Source organism: Mus musculus, chromosome 7, assembly GCF_000001635.26.
Source record: "Mus musculus strain C57BL/6J chromosome 7, GRCm38.p6 C57BL/6J".
NCBI lineage: Eukaryota > Metazoa > Chordata > Mammalia > Rodentia > Muridae > Mus > Mus musculus.
In genome coordinates this window covers 136,311,900-136,331,637 of record NC_000073.6, presented here as the reverse complement: position 1 = coordinate 136,331,637, position 19,738 = coordinate 136,311,900, and the positions used below count along the sequence as shown (strand labels likewise).

At 42.5% G+C, this 19,738-nt stretch overlaps 1 long non-coding RNA gene across 1 annotated transcript in view; it reads right to left on the bottom strand.

Annotated features, from left to right (window-relative positions):
* Positions 1-13,126: 13,126 nt before the first annotated feature.
* Positions 13,127-19,738, bottom strand: part of C030029H02Rik (RIKEN cDNA C030029H02 gene) — a 50,188-nt gene continuing 43,576 nt past the window's right edge. The window contains exon 4 of the long non-coding RNA NR_102277.1: positions 13,127-13,928. This is a non-coding gene — a long non-coding RNA (RIKEN cDNA C030029H02 gene). The remainder of the gene's footprint in view (positions 13,929-19,738) is intronic.

Below are 19,738 nucleotides of genomic sequence, written 5' to 3'. Positions count from 1 at the left end.
CCTTCTCATCCCGGTTCATCAAGTTCTCTTCAAGTCAAGTCTAAAGTCAGCACATAGGAAATTCAGCAGACGACTGGAGCGAATCACATGCACAGACAGAGAAAGCAGTTGTGAACTCATGGGAAAATGCCTACCTCATTCCTTATTAAATACATGAAGTGGAGAAATGAGGAGACACTGTTCTGGGCCACTTTGTGTTTGTCTAACAGAACACACCACACCTGGTGATGGGGCTTCTCTTTGTGTGTTTTACCTGGCAGAGGGCCCAAAGCACAAGAGACACACTCCATGCAGGGCATGTGTAGAGGAAGCTGAGGAAGTGCTAGTGTTTTGAGACATGCTCTGCCTATGTAGTTCTGGCTGGCCTTGAGCTCCTGGTCTTCATGCCTCAGTCTCCCGAGTGCTAAGGCTTACAGGAAGACAGCACTGCATCCTGCTAACACAGACTTGCTTTTATCAGACCCCATATTCTTGATAACTCACGTCAATGCCTTATGACTACACACTTCTAAGGCCCCACTTCCTGACAGAATTCAGCAATGGATTCGAAGTCCCAGCGGATGGTCTATGAGGTTAGTAAAAAAAAAATTAGGTCTTAATAAAAAATTGGGTCTTAGTCTTATTGAAGTTGGATAAAAAATGGGTGTTTTGTAACTATAATCCTGGGCTTCCCCCCCCCCCCCAAAGGGAGACTGACGATCACCCATGTGTCTCTTTACCCAGGAACTCACTTTAGACACTTATTTTATAAAGATGTATGCACACGCTTATTTTAATAACAATAAAAGAACAGAAGAATAATCACTCAACAGTAAGGAACTCATTAAATAATTGTTGGTCTATCCACAGAATAGAATACAAAATCAAACATTAAAAGAATGAGCTCTGCCCTGATATGAAACCAATCTCCAAGTTACATGTTTAATTGAAACAATCAAGATGTGCTAAAATATGCATACTATACACACACAGACCCACATTCATTTGCATGTGTTTAAAGACTATAAGACACTCCTAGCGATGGCTCCAGCTGCTTGTGTGGTTTGATGACTGGGGAGGAGGGAGGCTTCCTATCTGTGTGTATTCTAGCTAGTCTGTTCTCCACTTTAATTTTTGGTAATGAGCATAAATTACTTTTTATTAAGTATTTTAAAGTGTTATTTATAGACCTTTAGGGTTGACATTGGAAGAAACATGGGCTTATAAAAAATACTGCTGAGGCATCAAGATTAGATTTCCCCATGCCTGTAATTGTGTTAGAACCTAGAAGGGGGTGGAATGGTGATATCAGTGGGTAAAAGAGAGGTCTGATTTTGGATCTTTCTCAGCCACATAAATAGCCAGGCATGGTGGTACATGCCTGTGATCCCAGTTCTGGGAAGCAGAGACATGAGGCTGTCCCATGGGCTCACCAGCCAGACAATGTAGCCAACCAGTGAGCTCCATCTCAAATTCTAAGATGGAGAGAGAATAAGGACACCTAGTGTTGACCTCTGACCTCTACTGGCACATTCATGAATACAGACACATAGGCATATTCGAGCACAAACCACACATACTTGCACAAAAAAATAATCTTAGAGGAGAAAGTGCTCACAGTTTGCTTAGCATGACTATGTGGGATAAGTCTCTATTTCTTAACACACAGACTCTGTGTCTTGTTGATCAGTACAGACCGCACTGTAGACTGCCTGCTGCTGTCTATGTTCTTGCTGTTAGAAGGTTGCACACTGTCTGAAACCTTTCATGCAGTTCTTCTCCCCTCTTATCCACACTGATAAAATATTGCTCACACAACCTGACCCTTGGCTTCCTCCCCCTGCTATGCTTTGATTCTCTTCAGCAGAGGACGTTGTTCCTGGCTGGACTGCTGAAGGGTTGAGCCGTTAGCACCGTATTTGCATTGTTAGACACTAATTAAAAGACACCAAATGGAAGGCGATGCTTGTTAGTTTGGGGACGCTGAACTAATCTTTACTCTGGACAAGCAGGGCATATTCCATGGCACCCAGGTATGGCTCCAAGATCTGAGCTAAACAGTGTAGCCTGTGGCATTCTGGCTTTTGCTCCTGCCTTGCATTTTCAGGACTCTCTTGTATGAGCTGTCAAAGTCACTCAGAGCTCCTCTCCAGCCCATCATTTTGAGTGATAGAGGTGACGAATGGCCAACTTCAATTTACTAACCTATCAATACAGATGGTGTGCCCTCCTGGGTACCAGGGACTCTGAGATGCACACAGATGTAGGATGTAAGGTTCTGCTCTCAGGGAGGTGACAGCTCAGTGGGGAACAGTCAGGAAGTACAACATAACAAAACCATAGACCCGAAGCAAAGCTTAAAACCAAGAGAGCCCTGAAATCTATGATAGGAAGGAGCTGTGGCTAGTGGTGGCCCAGTCCCTCTGGGAAGAATGCTGGAAAAAGTTGGCCTTAGCCTAAGCCTCTGCAACCTTAGTCTGCTGTGAGCTCACTCTCAGGTGAAAGGTGATGGAGTGTCCTGGCAGAGGTCCCTGTGGGAAACCTGGCATGTGGTGGCACCAGATCTCCAAGAGCCCATCTTGGGTTGAGGAGGGGTTCTCCAGCTGCCCTTCTCTAAGCACCTAGGGTGGCTATTCTGAGAAATAACCCCAGGATGCTACATTTGAGGCTCTGGGCTTAGGCACAAGGTGGCATCTCAGAAGCCCAAGTGAGGGGCTGTAGAGATAGACTTACTACTCTTAGAGGTTCTAATCCCAGCCCTTGTGACCTGTGGCTCAAAATGCCTGTAACTCCAGTTCCAGGAGATCTGTTACTCAATTCTACCCTTTTGGCACCTGCACACAAAGAGCACATAAACTCTCGAAGGCACACATACATACATAAAAAATAATAAATAATTTTTCAGGACCTAAGTGAGTCTAGTCAGAGATCTCGTATACCAGGGTCAGTGAGAGTGAATTACTACATTCAGGAATCTGGGTTCCTGGGACTTTTAGTGACATTTTAGCACCTGCTCTTCCAATGAAATACTTCCTTCAAAGAGAGAAACCACAGCATTAAGTCAGGTGAGAGCTGTGGTTGTTTCTATATGGGAAGTCACCGGGTAGCCTGAGTTCCTTTGCTGATGACTTGAACTCTGTTTAGATGAGACAGTGGTTCAAGCTGGAATAGGCTCAATGTCACTAGAAGATTCCTAAAGCAGAAGGCAGAGAATGATGGAGGGAAGACTGAGGCTGGTTGTGCATTCCCACCGCAGATGCCAACAGTGCACACGCTGTGTGCCAAGCTTCTTTGACGTAGCCAAGAGCGTACCTCCAGGAAGAGTGGGACCTCTGTGTGCTGTGTCCATTCCTAGCAGTGCCACAGTAAACATGATTGATCATCTTGTCCTTTCAGGGCTGCTCTCTTGGTTCATGAAGCAGGGATGAGTTGCAAGGTCAACTTCCTTTCTGTCCCCTTGCTCTGCTTGTACCCCCTCTCTCTCTTGTTGCCCCTGAGCAGAGCTTGGACTGTAAAGGTCCAAGTCCCTCTTCATTTGGGATTTCTTCCAGGTCGTTTGGAATTCATTCCTGGGACATGCTCCAGACAGATTCCCATTTTGCTCAGTGCTACAAACATGGAGGACATGCTGGAAAGCTCACTGACTTTCCTGTTTAAACAGTCATCTGCAAACTTAATGTTTCCTAAGTTAGCCAGGGCTCAGAGGTGCATGCATGTCTCATTTGAGAAGCAGTGAGTTTTACAGAAAGGACGCAGAACAAAACCAGACGCACTCTTCTTGTAGTCAGCTGTAGATTTATTCCCAGCTCTGGTAGAATATGGTGCCTTGAGTGTCATTTGTTTGCAAATGTTTCCAATGTGGCCCAGAATCACAAGGCTGCTCCCAGCACACAGATGTGTGAGTGAACCCTCTCCAGTTCTCAGGCTCTGGAGGTGGAGGTAGCCCCACCTCCCATCAGACTAGCCTACAGAGATCCAAGCTGACATTGACTGGCTCCTTCTACTCCTGGCTGGGTTCTTGGTGCTCATACTGGCTTTGTTTTCTCCACGATATTTCCAGCTTAGATGTTTCCAATTACATTTGGCCCATCCACACTGGCTGTGCTGACGTAAGCCTGTCATTGGCGTCACCATCACCATCCGGGGACATTTCCTGTGGACCTCTTGCCAACTGTTGCTAGTTCCACTAATGGTCCTCTACTGTCTGTCATGTGCCAGGCCTAGTGCTAAATGCTGGGCAGACAGCCATGTACACAGCATCTTGGCTTCAGGAGCCCATGATATAAGAGAGCAGAGAAGCATTGTTCAAAATAACATAAGCCAAGATGTGCTGCATAGGGGGCTTCCAGGCCAGGCAGAGGCATCAAGAGAGATGTTCAGGGCCACAGTATCCTAGAGGGAGAGTCATACTGAAAAAGGAAGCCAAGAGCTCAGGAAGTTCTCCAAAGGAACCTGAACTTGAGCCCAAACCCATGATCAGCTGTTGGAAGGAAGTCCTGCTGGATAGCTACCTCAGGTCAGAATTGCAGCTTCCACCTGGCTGGAACTTGGAAGACATTCCTATGGGAGTCAGTAGAAATGAAGGAATGTGCCCTGTCTCTTCTCACTGGGCTATTCTTTGTTGAATTCTCAGCAACCTCTTAAAGAACAGTCTGCTGTCTCTTCAACCAATCCTGCTCTATCCAGATACTCCAGAATCCAGGCCCAGAAAAATCACTCTGTGTCTATCAATGAGGTCCCAGGGATGTAGAATAATACTCTTTAGGCTTGGCTTGGCAAGGATGAACAACAGGAGTCTTTGTATATTCACCTATCATGATTTCTTCTGTTAACACATTTACCATTTACTAAATACTGATTGGTATGGTCCGGTGGATGGACTGATAGACACACATAATAAATAAACATTAGCAGTCCACCTTGCTGGACACAAACCCAGTCTGTGAAGCACTGAGACCTTGAGGGGTTGAGTGACTTTCATAAACAGCTCTTCAATGGAGAAGGTGAGCTTTCAGCCAAGGCAGCCATAATCACAGGGCTTTACCTCTGTAGAGCTGGGAGACGAGCCTTTACATAGACTAATAGTGTCAATGGGCAGAAGCACACATTGAACTTGGAGGAATAGAAAGTTGTCCTGCTTGATTGATCACAGCAGTCAGTCAGGAGTAAAGTCAATGGCCTAGAACTATGACTTTGAGGCAGAAGAGGTTGGGTAGCAATTCTAGAGTAAACACTCATATTACGCAAGTTCGGCACCAAGAACAACGATATAATTTAGAAAGATTAATATTGACTATCATTATTTGCAGATGATATGATAGTATACTTAAGTGACCAAAAATAAAATTCAGCCAGTGAACTCCTAAATCTGATAAATGACTTCAGCAAAGTGGCTGGATAAAATATTAACTCAAACAAATCAGTGGCTTTCCCTTACTCAAACGATAAACAGACCGAGAAAGAAATTAGAGAAACAACACCTTTCACAATAGTCACAAATAAAATGAAATATCTTGGTGTGACTCTAACTAAGCAAGTGAAAGATGTGAATGACAAGAACTTCAAGTCTCTGAAGAAAGAAATGGAAGAAGATCTCAGAAGATGGAAAGAGCTCCCATGCTCATGGATTGGTAGGATTAATATAGTAAAAATGTCCATCTTGCCAAAGGCAATCTACAGATTCAATGCAATCCCTATCAAAATTTCAAATCAATTCTTCATTGAGTTTGAAAGAGCAATTTCCAAATTCATCTGGAATAACAAAAAAAACCAGGAACGTGAAAACTAATCTCAATAATAAAAGAACGTCTAGGGGAAATCACCGTCTCTGACCTCAAGCTATACTACAGAGCAATCTTGATAAAAACTGCATGGTATTGGTACAGTGACAGGCAGGTAAATCAATGGAAATGAATTGAAGACCCAGAAATGAACCCACACATCTATGGGTGCTTGATCATTGAAAAAGGAGCTACAACTATCCAGTGGAAAAAAAAGACAGCATTTTCAACAAAAGGTGCTGGTTCAACTGGTGGCTAGCATGTAGAAGAATGCAAATTGATCCATTCTTATCTCCTTGTATGAAGCTCAAATCCACGTGGATCAAGGACCTCCACATAAAACTGGAGACACTGAAACTTATAGAGGAGAAAGTGGGGAAGAGCCTCGAACACATGGGCAAAGAGGAAAAATTCCTGAACCGAACACCAATGGCTTATGCTCTAAGATCAACAATAGACAAATGTGACCTCGTACAATTGCAAAGCTTCTGTAAGGCGAAGGACACTGACAATAGGACAAAAAGGCAACCAACAGATTGGGAAAATATCTTTACCAATCCTACACCTGATAGAGGGCTAATATCCAATATATACAAAGAACTCAGGAAGTTAAAACTCCAGAAAATCAAATAACCCTATTAAAATGGGGTACAGAGCCAAACAAAGAATTTTCAACTGAAGAACCCTGAATGGCTGAGAAGCACCTAAAGAAATATTCAACATCCCTGCACCTAAAGAAATATTCAACATCCCTAGTCATCAGGGGAATGCAAATCAAAACAACCCTGAGATTCCACCTCACACCAATCAGAATGGCAAAGATCAAAAACTGTGGTAACAGCAGATGCTGGTGAGGATGTGGAGAAAGAGGAACACTCCTCCATTGCTGGTGGGATTGCAATTCTGGAAATCAGTTTAGCGGTTCCTCCGAAAATTAGACATAGTACTACCTGAGGACCCAGACATGCCACTCCTGGACTGATTGTCCTATGCTGATGAGTTTATATATACATATACATACACATATACATGATCGTATACATCATATACATCACATACATTACACACACATACATACATATGTGTGTTTATGGACTAAGGAGATGGATCAGTAAACAAAATGCCTTCCCTGCAAGCAAGAGAACGTGTGTTTGGATCCCCAGAGCCCACTTAAAGGTGAACATGTTCACTCATCTTTAATCCCAGCTATCTTCCTACAAGATGGGAGGCAGAGACAGGAAAGATCCTGAAAACAGGGGGCCAAATGGCCTAATGTATGCAGTGCTAAACCATTTCCATACATGTGCTATGGACACACTCACCTTTGTCTCTATAAAATGCTATCTTTTGACTTATGATTCTTACATTTTATTTGTAATTCTTTTTTTTAATTGACTATTTCTAAAAACAGAATCTTATTCAATGGACACTTATTTATACACTTAGTCCAATGTCCCTGTGGGGACAATTGCTAGAAACAAGTCTCATTTCTCATGCTTAAAAGTTTGATGCAGGAGGCAAACCTCTCACCAGAATGCCAGATCCCATTCTCTGTTCCCCTTACAGCATGGTATGTGGTGTGCCTTCTTCTGGGCCTACCTGGTACAAGAGAAAGCCCTTTCTCCAAGGGCTCAGTGGCCAAATTCCAAAACACTTGTGGGGATATGAGGAATAGAGAGAGAAATTGAAAAGGAAGGGGAAAGTAGGTGTTCCAGAGAACCTCACACGTCACAGGATAGAGATCTTCAAAATCCTTCTAGCTTGTGTTCTTCTGTAAAGAGAACTTTATCTGGTATCTAATACTTAGCTCTACTTCCTGCTTTGGAAACTATAGGTCTTTCTAAAATGACAGTAAAGTGTTTCTTAATGAACGTTTACCCTGGTCTGCCTTTTTCTGTCTCTGTCTCTTGCTGTCTCTGTCTTTCTCTGTGTCTCTGTTTCTGTCTCCCTCTCTCTTTTTCTCTGTCTCTCTCTCACCCCCTGTGTGTGTGTGTGCGCATGTGCGTGCGTGCATGTATGTGTTTTCCTGTCTCTCTCACATGCACACAGAGTCCTCATCTAGATTTATGGATTATCATTATTTCCACAATCAATTATAGTTATCACCACTTTCAGGGCTCACACAGCTGTCTCCAAGGTAGCCGGTGGGATGTGCTTCCAGCTGGTTCCCATGTGCTACTGACTCCACCATTTATTTTTGACGCCTCCTTTATTTTTAATTAAAAAGTGTGCTCTCCCCGCTCTCTGGCATGACTAGATATCCCAGGATCTCCCAAGCATTTCCCTTACCCCAGAAGTGGAAGGATCTGTTTGTACCCTGGGGTCTCTACAGCCTGGGGAGTGATGCTTGGAAAGCACAAGGCTGCTGTGTGTTGACTCTGCTGACAGTTCTTGTCTTGAGGGCCTGTGAGCGGATGAGTTGCGATTCATATTACTTGACTTTAGATATAGCTTTTTACTCCTTTGACATTTTAATTATATGTGTTTGCTCTTACATGGAAAAATTGAACTTTGTTTTCCTTTTATTCTCCCATAATTATATTATTTCTGATTTCAACATGGGCATCAGTGCTGGCTGTTACATAGTAAGGAAGCTCAGGATTCATTCTCATCAGATAAGCTTCTCCAGGAGCTCATGGAATTATTCTACAAAATATCTATTCTGTGTGATTTGTAACTAAGTTTATTAATTTGGTTTTTTACTTAATTATGATTATTTTATATCTAAATATGTTAAACATATGCATGATACAGAATTCAAAAGTACATGACAAGGCCCTTCAGAGGATGTATCACAGTCATTTTTTTCCCCATTTGCTAGCTGTTGACTCTAAGCTCACGAGAAAGGTCTAATTTATTTATTTTTCAGTGTAACATGTGTGTGTTTATATAAAATATAAACATAAACACATTATTTACCTGTATTTGCATAAGAAAAAAAGAAAGATAGGTAGATAGATAATAGATTTTGGAAGAGGTTGCAAGCTAATGAATGTTTTTTTCACTCATTTTAAAGGATGGTATAGATACCCATTGAATGGATGTACCACAGGCTTCCCCAGACAGTGCCATTTAATGCAATTAAAAAAAAAATAGAATACTATAAAATTAACTGCATTTTTGTTTGTTTGGGTTTTGTTTTGCTTTGCTTTGCTTTACAATCATGATGATGAATCTCCCAGCTGCCTTTCTCTAAGTACTCTAAGTAGTGTGTGTGTGTGTGTGTGTGTGTGTGTGTGTGTGTGTGTGTGTGTGGCGTGATGATTACCGATGAGCAGCATATGTACATGCTGGTATACTTTGATAAATATTGCTCATTTTCCTTTCTGCCAAGCTGTAGCATTCTGTGTTCACATAGAAAATGCATCAGCATGCATGTTTCCTGCAGGTCCCCCAACATAGTGAGCCACCAGACTTTCAGGTCTTGGCCCAGCTGAGTGGTGGAAAATACTATGTCAACGTGGTTTGCTCTGTCATGACTTCATGCAAAGCTGGCAAACCAGCCATTTGAGTCTTCTCCCCATTTTTCTATGCCAGTTTTGGTCATCTCTTGCCTCTGTTTAAGAACAGGTTAGGAAAATAGCCGATTTGAGATATATGATAACAACTCTACTTGTTAGAGTTTTCCAGTCCAGTTTAAAATCAAAGTGGACACTGTTGGTCAAAATGCTAGTCTCCAACCTCCAACAAGTTATCCTAAAACACGGCATGGTGTAAAAGAACAAATGTTAGAAATAAGACCCTCTGATGGTTTTGAAGCTGATCAAGTGGATGGTTCAAATGTGTCAAAACTCAGTCCTACTTTCATGGATGGATCCTAGATTTTATCAAGGATCCTAGACTTATCCTGTAGTGAGATAAATCAATGAACCCGGAGTGGTATTTCAGGCTCTGTCTGTTAAAGAGGAACTTTGGTGGACAACTATGAAATCTATCAATTCTGCCCTGGAAATATGGCCATGCTTGGCCTCAAGTGGGATGTTGCACAAGCTGCTAGCTCATCAATTTAAAGAGAGAGGTTAAGAATTTTCGAAAATTATAGGAAGGATTTTCTAGAAGTCTGTTCTCGTATGTTTATTGTGAATAAACATAAGTGAATAAAGGTGTTGCTGTATCAAGCTTCCTCCCAGACAAAAGAGATGCCACACTGCTAATAACAGAGCAAAGGAGGGTGTATTTAGGGAGGAGAAGTAGAAAGTAGTCGCCAAGAGCCAGGATCAGCCACATAGTGACCCTAGTTTACTCAAGGTGATAATGGGGAAGAGAAGGTCCCAGAAAGAGAACTTAGGAAAATCACCATAAAGAGGAGGTCATTTACAGAGCAGCTAAAGACTTTAGTCATGGGACAGGCAGTTCAAAGTGACATATATGAGTTTTGACTTCACCCCTCCAGACCACACACCCCCAGTCAACTATCAAAATGCTCAACACAACATTTTTACCCCGCTGATGTGGCCCACAGCTAGGAATTTCCTGGAAGCAGAGTGTGGAAGTAGCAGACTGTACTGAGTGTCCTCCCTCGTGGGAGTTTGGAGCTTCCCAGAGTACTGCCCTTTGCCCATCTACAAGGACCAGAGGCTCTGGCAAGATCAAGTTCTCAGGTCCCATTTGTGATACCCAGTTGCCAGGGTCGGGGGAGACTGGGAGTAGGCATGGACTCTGCAGAGTAGGCTCTGCAGTAAGACTCTTACACTCAGGCAAGAAGGTGCATCATGCATTTCCTTTTCACTTGGAGAACCTGATTCGGCTGCTGGCACTTCACTGCTTCTGAGGCCAGGACTCCACGAGACAAATATGCAAATGAGGAAGACAAAACCAGGGCTCATCACTCCCTGGTCTCATTCACCCACAGGGAGGAAGGGAAGCCTAATTGGTTTGGAGGGTTTTGTTTGTTTACTTGTTTGTCCAAAGTTCGTGGTTAGACATAAATCCTTAAATCCCAGTACTTTCCATTTAACTTTCAGAATGGCAGTCTCCAAAATGCATCTTTTAGTTGAAACCAAATCAGAGTTATTTTGTTTCTATTTATTGGCCATCATCCCGATTCTCCCACAAAGTCACTCCTATTCAAGATCACTCTGCTGGTGCCTTCCACCCCTGGGAGGCAGAACAGTAAGTAGAGTTTGCATAGCATTTCTAAAGTAGGTAGGTAGGCTCCCACACAGACTCAAGGAGACTTAGACACCTTAACCAGCAACCAAATTCCTGAGAAACTTCGGCCAGAGTACTCCCAGGGACCCAGTCCCTTTGCAGTAATGTTTGAAGCATCTTGGAAAGACTTGGGCATCTGTCAACGAATCTCTACTTTTGCCCCTCTGCCTTTTCTTGTTTGAGAATTCTTTTTATGCCAATCTGCAGTAGGGGCTTAAAATTAAATTCTTCTACATTATTAAATTGGGTATTTGGCTTAATATTTTAAAATCTGAGACCAGTCTAGGCCCAAAAGCACTCCATCAGTGCCTTACATTCCCCAATGAAACTAAAAGCTTGCTGAGATTGAAAGTCAGATGATGGATGGCAGTGGAGAGATCCCTGGTGGTGCTGGTCTGTTCATGGGGCTCTGAGCATCTCTTTCCATGTTCATGTTCTAAGTTCTCTCAAGCCTCCAGAGGGTATCTGCCAAAATGGAAGTGCAATATGGCCCAAAAGGAATCTCTGCTCTGATTTTCTTCCCTTCCTTAATATCCCCTGACTCTTCAGACGGTGCCATGTGCATTCCTCAGTCTCCCCTGCACCTCCAAAAAGAAAAAAAAAAAGGAACAGCAACAGTGTAGTCAGACCACTGCAAACACATTTGCTTTGTGTTTAAGCAGCTCATTCTATACTCAGCCATGAAAATATGCAAATTTCCTGTTGGCTTGGCTCTTTCAATTTTTTTTCCTCTCTTCCACTTTTTTTGTCTCTTCCAAGACAAACCAAATGAGAGCATTCAGAATGTCTTAGACATGGAAGTTTGGGCTCAGAGCTCATAACACTTCACTTGGCTTTCCCAGTGATGCTTTTGATTCATGTAAAACTACAACAGAACCTGGCAGCCCAGCCCCTGTGTAGAGTTCCTGGGAAATGGATCAATTTTATGACTAATTTTAACAACAAGGGTTTGAGTGATCTAAGTGCAGGACATAAGCCCAGCATCTTCACTTGTCTGCTTGCTGGGGATGTTTTCTTTGCATCTTCCAGTGCAGCTTTTTGATCTTACCCCTTTATCTAACAGTGTATGCTTAAGTTTACAATTAAAGTCTGCATCCTTAGTACATCTGCCAATAAGAAGGCTGGATGTCCTCAGAACCATGCCACAACCACCGAGGCGCTTCCTAGTGCGCAGACATGCTTTCTGGTTGGTGCGTACCACACTTATATCCAGGCATATCTTAGATGGAGCTGCAGTCAATTTTTTCACGACTTCCAAGCACTCATCCTTGGATAGGTGGGGTGGCCCTATTGGTAGTGTGCACACAGGTAGGTGGATGTAAGTCTTATCTCCAGAATGAAGGGAAAGCCGACAGACATGGGGAAGGGGAAGTGTCTAAGAAAACAATACATTCTCAAAGACAAAAAAACAGAAAAATGACAACAACAACAACAGCAACAAAACCAAACCTCAAAAAAGTTTGAAGGTAATCAAAGATAGAAGAACTAGGTCTAGTGGTTCTGGCCTGTCATCCATGTCCTGGGGAAATTAACCCGGGGGGATCATAAGTTTAAGTTTAAGGTCAGCCTAGATACCGAGTGGTTCAAGACTCTCCTGAACAACTCAGTAAGGATTATCCCCAACATTTAAAAAGGAGGGCTGAGGGGCAGGGCAGCGCAGAGCAGCGGTAGAACCCAGTCTAGTGTGTATAAAACACTGAACTTAATCCCCAGGAACTCCAAAAGGGAAAAAAAAGGTAGATAGCAGCAATATGGCTTGGAGCTGCTTTTGGCACCTGCATTTATCTTGAAGATGTGATTTTTAAGTTCCTTTCCGATATGCTTACTATATCTACATTCACTCAGATCCCTAGGAAGTTGTTGTGTATGCTAGATGGTATCTTCAGTACTTTGGGTTTTGGAGTTATCATTTCCATGTCCTGTTCACTACTGAGATCCATTCAGGATGCTTCCCATTCTTGCTGTTACAGAGAAGTCATCCTTAAGTATCCTAACCCTGAATCCTCTATCCCAATTCCAACCGAAACCTCCAGGGAGAACTGTTCTATTAGATGTTAAAACACTTCCCTTTACATTTAACTATCAAAATGACTTCCACCTACTCCCTGCGAGATAGCCTCCTTCCACCAAACTGCCAAAGGAATTAAGCATGTTTGCTAAAAATTTTACAAAACTAGTGATCAAAATTCTAACAGACTCCATTTGTATTGCTTTGTAGCGTTTATTTTATTTTATTTTATTTTATTTTATTTTTTAGATCATATCCATTGCCCTCCAGCAATTTCTCCCAGATCTATGCCTCATTCCTTCTCTGTCCAACTTTATGTCCTTGGTTTTGTAAATTCATTACGTCCATTTATGCCTGGTCATATACCTTGGTATGTGGCTTTCCACTGGAGCGTAGTCAGCCTAGCAGGGGCCACACTCATGAAGAACACTGTATCTCCCTCTCTCAGAAGCTGTCACTTGCATTGTTCCTTGGAGGGGTGCCATGCCCTCATCCATGCTGGGATTATGTAAGGTTTATACATCCCACTTCCTTTACCAACATCCATGTAATGTTTCATTGCTACCCGTGTTTCTTATATGTGAATTAACCATTCACTTTTTACATCAAGTTATCTATCTCTTTGCTCTTAGTTTGAGATAAATCTTACGATAACACCTCCAGTTTGTTAATCTCTAAGGTAGTGAGAAACTATTATCTTAGAATACTATTTTCACTAAGGACCTAGTATGTTGGTCACTTATTATTATAAAAAAATTACTGTAGAAGAAAAGTAGAGAAAGAAGGATTTGTGTGTGTGTGTGTGTGTGTGTGTGTGTGTGTGTGTGTGTTCCTGTCTCTCTCACATGCACACAGAGTTCCAATGTAGATTTATGGATCATCATTATTTCCACAGTCAATTATAGTTATCACCACTTTCAGTGCTCACACAGCTGTCTCCAAGGTAGCCGGAGTCTGAAGTCATGGCGTCTGGAGTTTCAGTCCATGGTTAGTATGATCCATTGCTTCACCTGTAAGCCAAGGAAGAGCATGATGGAGGAGAGGATATGATAAAGCAGGGCTGCTCACCGATGGCAGCAGGACGCAGGGAGAAGGGATAGGGCCTGACACAGCTCATCCCCTCCACAGCATGCCTTCAATGATGTGCTTCTGCCAAGCATGTTCCTCTACCATCTCCTGACAATGCCATAAGTTGATTTTGATTAGATGATATGTCTATGATAAATAATTTTAACAAAATAAAGTCTACATGAAGACAGGTTTAATTTTAGTGTGACTCAGTAGAACTAAACCTCTTATAACCATAACATCAGGACCAGGTCCTCCAACTCATAGACTTTCAGGTGGACTCTTAGAAGATAAAAGGTGGGTTGAACCACAGGGAGGTCTAGTAACTTATTTCTACTTGTGGCAATAAAATATCTATTAATTTTTGTTCCCATATTTTCAGTAGGATCTTTGTTAAGTAATGGTTCAATTGATGTATAGTGATTTAAAGTATCCAAGAGGCCGTGATTAGCCATTCATATATGATACAGATTCCTACAGATTCCTAATAATCCCATCACTATTCTGAATCCCAACTCTGAACACTGCATCTGGGGAAAAGCCTGGCAGGACATTTTGTACCCAAACCATAATACCATTGAATGATAAATAATGAGATAGAAGAAATATGTCAACTCTTTTTTGTTCTTCAATCGTTAAAACCAAAAACACTTGATCTTGACCCTTATCCGATCTGGGTTTTGCATTTGTTCATAATTCCTTTGTTATCCACCTGAAATGCTGATGTGATTCTGTGGGGGGTGATTGTTAATCAGAATGCTAAGATTATCAGGGCAGAAAGTTAGAAGCGATTGATTGCTATATTAACTCTGGATTGTTCGACCTCTGAAAATTTTATGGCATGAAAAAATAGAATCCCTATTTCTATTTTCTTTTGTATGCTTTCTTAGTGACAGCTAAATGTATTTTGTAATAACACATTCCAACATGCTTCTAATTAATAGACCCTATGACTGCCGGACATCTATTACTATAACAAACTCATTCCTGTTTGTTTGTTAGTTTGTTTGTGTTTTTGGTTTTGCTGAGACAAGGTCTCATCATGTAGCCCTGGTTGTTCTAGAACTCACTATATAAACCAGGTTGGCCTTGAACCCACAGAGATCCATCTGTCTCTATCACCCAAGTTCTAGGATTAAAATTTCTACTATGCCCTGCAATCACAAACCCTTGAAACAATCAACTTGTAAAGAGAAAAGAAGTTTATTTTACATCAAAATTTTAGAAGTTTCAGCCCATGATTCTTGGGTCGTTAGGGACCGTGGTAAGGTAGAATATCATGGCTGTCTGGGAGAGCAACGTTTCTCAATCCATAATCAGGGACCAAAGAGGAACAGGAAGGAGCTGGAATCACTCTGTCTCCTTGAAGGATATGATCCCAGTTATCTAAAGGGATGTCAACACTTTGACAAGGGTGTAGGTGATGCATTTCTGGAATTTATACATGATGAAAAGTTGGTATCTGAGAGACTTGCACTTGCATTTATTACTGAGAACATATAGACGTATATATTCTCCCCCCCCCTCAGTCCTTCTTAAAAGAAAATATTATGAGAGGCTTCCTTCCTCACACAGTGCGCTTTTGTAGGAATATCTGAACCCTTACCCCAGCCTCTTGGACATTGCAAATCACTGTAAATCAGTTGAACCATTAATTAACAAAGACTTTACTGAAGATATTGGAACAGAAATAAAAGGATAGATACTTTATTGATACAAATAGAAATCAATCAGTGAGCATTCCTAGGGTTCAACCTAACCTTTATCTTCCAATAGTCCTTTCAAAATTCTATGAGCTGGAGGACTTGGTTCTGATGTTACAGTTATGAGTGGTTTAGTTCTATTGAGCCACCCTAAAATTAAAACTGTCTTCATATACATTTTAGTTTATTAAGATAGTTTGTCATAGGCGCATTACCTGAGGACTTATTTATAGTCTTAGCTTATACTGTCTCACTCCATGTGATGTTAGGAAATAATTAACTGTGATAATTTGAGTGAGATGTCCCTTATACGTCTCGGGTGTTTGAATATTTGGTCCCCAGTTGGTAGATGACTGGGGAGGATGAGGAGGTGTGGCCTTCCTGGAGGAAGTATGTCACCGAGGGTGAGCTTCGAAGTTTCTAAATGCCTTCCACCATTTCCAGTGTGTTCTGCTTCCTATTTCTGCTTCAAGATGTGAGCTCTCCATTGTTCCAGTTGTCTACCATCTACTCCCTTCATTCCATAATCATGAAACAATCAAGACCAAATAAACACTTCCTATTTTTTTTTACATTATCTTTATCATGGTATTTTAATCACAACAGCAGAAACGTAACTTAAACAGCAATGCATAGGGCTTATGCATTTATGTTTTTCTTTTGAAACTTTAAGGGCGACCTTTGGTCCTAGTCTTTTGCCTGTATTCCCCCATCTTCAATCAAACTTAACGATGCCACCCTGGGTGTTAGACTTGCGCCCTGCTGGTTTTGTCCTTCCCTCTGGAGTACTGGACCATGAAAATACAGTCTCCAGCTGTGGGTTTGCAGACTGCTTGATCACATGGCTGTTCCTCTCTGAAGATTTGCTTCAATAGTAGAATGCCAGGCTTTGTTTCCGTTCCCGTTCCGTTTCCTACAGGCAGAACTTGGCATGGACAAGATCTGTCTTGGCCTCCATCCAGGTAATTTAGTAGCATGAGTGTCTCATTATGAAGTGGGCTCACCTGTAGGATGGTCCCATGGTCTGGACACCAAGGCTGCCATTATTATTATTAAGATGGTGCTTCTGTACAACATATGTTTTCAGCATTGACTGTTAATTTCCCCAAATACCAGCCTAGAGAGGTTCCTGGAGGGCTGGCGCTTTTTTGTTCTTTCTGGGAATTGGGAGAGAAGCTAACTAAATTCCAGCTGTCCTCCTCATATGACTATTTAAAATCAGAGATGACAAAGACAGCAATTAGAAAAACATGTTGCCAGCGCATCTCTTCATGGACACGGAAAAGGGCCTTTCCTTTGCTCTGAATCTTGGAGCAAGCATTTTAATTTGGGTCACTAAGGACCCCTGAGGACGGTACATGTAATTGTCCTTTTGTTTTAAAGAAGTGTGTGTTCTCTTTAGCCCATTTGTAGTAACTCCTACAACGCTGATCTTTTCTGGGGTTAAAAGAGAAAGATTATGCACCAGGGCTACTCTGCAAATGTTTTGCGTTAGAGCAGAAATTGCCTTCATGTACCAAGTCGTTTAAGCATCTATGACAATGTCGCCAGCCATCTGGGCTGCTGGGAACACTAAATCAACCTGTTGTATGCACAAAACCAAGTAATTTATCTGTCAGGTAGTATTTCATTTAAAACATATTTCGGTGCAAAATGAAATTCGTAAAATCGTCCATTTCCATACCCAAGTCTAGCGCTTCCCATTATTTCTCAGATAAAAATTGTCTTTTTAATGGAGCAAGAAGGTCCTTAGGCACACTGGCCTACCACTCTAAGGAGGACCTTCTATTTGCATTATGTAAATGCCCGCTGACAGTCAGGAGGACTGAGAGATTACTTTCGATGATTGTGCCTCTCCCAACCTACTTTTGAGCATTGCTTCCATGCATGCCAGAGCCAGGAGGTCAGCTGAGATTTTCCATGATGGCCTCATGACGAAGTATCAGTCCATTATCCAATTTGATGCAATAAGAAGCCAGCACTGTATTTCATAGCCTTATACTGGGGGCTGAGCAAGCTTTATGAAGCTTGAGTTTAATCTCCATCTCAAATTTATGCTCCCAACTCTCCAAATGTACAAGTGTCTTCTAGCACTCCCTCTCTGTCAGATGTGCGCGGTGGGAAGGGTGTCTGCATTGCCATGTGTATTCCGGCTCTGCTGAATTACCTCCTTCCTCCTGATCATAAAAGCCAAGCAGAAGTGGGATGAGAAACAACTGGCTCTTTTCCACCATCTTTGTGCTTTTCTTTGCCTATAAGTAAATGAGCCATCCATAACTTGATGTGTTTACTATGGGACCCCAGTCTAGTATAATTTCTCCAGACCTGGGATCTGATTAATGGCAGTGTTTCAGCTGGATTTATATACCCTGCTCACTTGGGGAAATGCAGTGTGCTCTTTCTTCCCAAACAGAAAGGAAATGTATGGGAGTCAGGTTTCTCATACTCGAGTGTGCCAGGGGGAAACAGAGGAGGGCTGCACAGTGGGTCTCGGAAAGCCTTCCTGGAAAGCAAGAAACACATCTGTAGATTTGAAAATATTAGAGTTCAAGTCCTTGAATCCTATTCTAGATGAGTTTTCACAGACTATACTGAATTCAATGTGTGTTGTCTATGACTACTTAAGGATGTTGTGTGGACCAAAAGGTCTACATGTCTGTCTGCTGAGCTGCGAGGCCAACCTGGACATGATCATAAACTTCCCAGCTTTCATCTCACCCTTGGCCAGGCACAGTTACCGGAGCTTCTCTTTTGAACAACTGGAAGTGACTAGTGATTTTACTACTTGACTAATTAAAAAGGAAGATTCCGTGCAGACTAGTGCTAGATCCCTGTTCTTTACAGAAACGGCCGTCATTTGGGGTCTTTATCCAATCAACATTTATTGAAGACTACACGAGTGATCTGATCCTTTCATTTCTCTGAACAATGGGTTTGATGATGACAACTCCATGCTTACTAAGTGTCATAAGCCCCTTGAGGGAATAAGGCATCCATACACAGAAATGTGACCCAAATGCTTGGCCAAGGTCTCCAGCAAGCTATGCTGTCATAGGTGAGAGGAAAATAATGTCCTGCCTTCTTCTCTCAGTACCACCTTTCTGCTTTTTCAAGATCCCCATGACAACTGCCTCACATCCCCACAGCCAGTGTCATCCTGTATCTATGACTACTCTGCCTTCCCATTCTATGTTCTTCGCAGTCTCCTGATGCACCCAACTAGCCATCAGTAGTAGTCTTCCCTGTCCTGAAGAAGGGAGAATTTTGTCCTCAACCCCTCCTTGCCTGATCACCACCTTTCTTGCCACCTAAGAGCTCCCCCAAACTCTAGATGTGCCCCATGGGCTTTCCAATCCCTATGTTGTAACTTGGCATATCATTCTCCATCTTGGTGCCATGGTATCCTCAGGTATCAGCTCACTTGGTCATTCCCACGCATGGTCAGTGTTTCAGTATCTTCCTTGTGTTTTTCTGTAAAATGTGTTCTTTCTATCCAAGGGTGGCTCTGAGAACAGGCAGCAAGATAAACGTGTAGTGTGGTCTAGAGGCCTGGAATGTCCCAGCCCCACAGCCCAGGGAATGGAACTGTTTTCTCTTGGAACAAACACAAAACAGAACTCTGTACCACTTGCCTGTCATGTGCCTTACTGAGGCTGTCCCCTAAGACCCTGTTAGTGGGAAATAGCCAAATCAAGCCTGCTCTGACCACCTGGGAACACAGGCTGTGAGGTCTGCCCTCCTTGGTTTTCATTCTGGGGTAATGGTCCTCTAAATGGTGGCAAGGCCACTCATTGGAACTGACACCCATGATGGGTTCAGACAAACACTGGGGCCTGGCAGGCCTCTTGGAGCTGGGTGATGGAGAGTGACCCAATGTGGTTATCATTTGATTGAAACCATCAGCTTATTTCCCATAGGTCGAGGATATCAACAAGCCTCAAATCAGAACAGACTGGGCCTCATTGTCTGATTACCACAGCAGCCCCCAGCTGACTCTTGGTACATGGACAGTCAGGGGAACAGAGGTCAGGATGTCTCGAGGAAGTCCT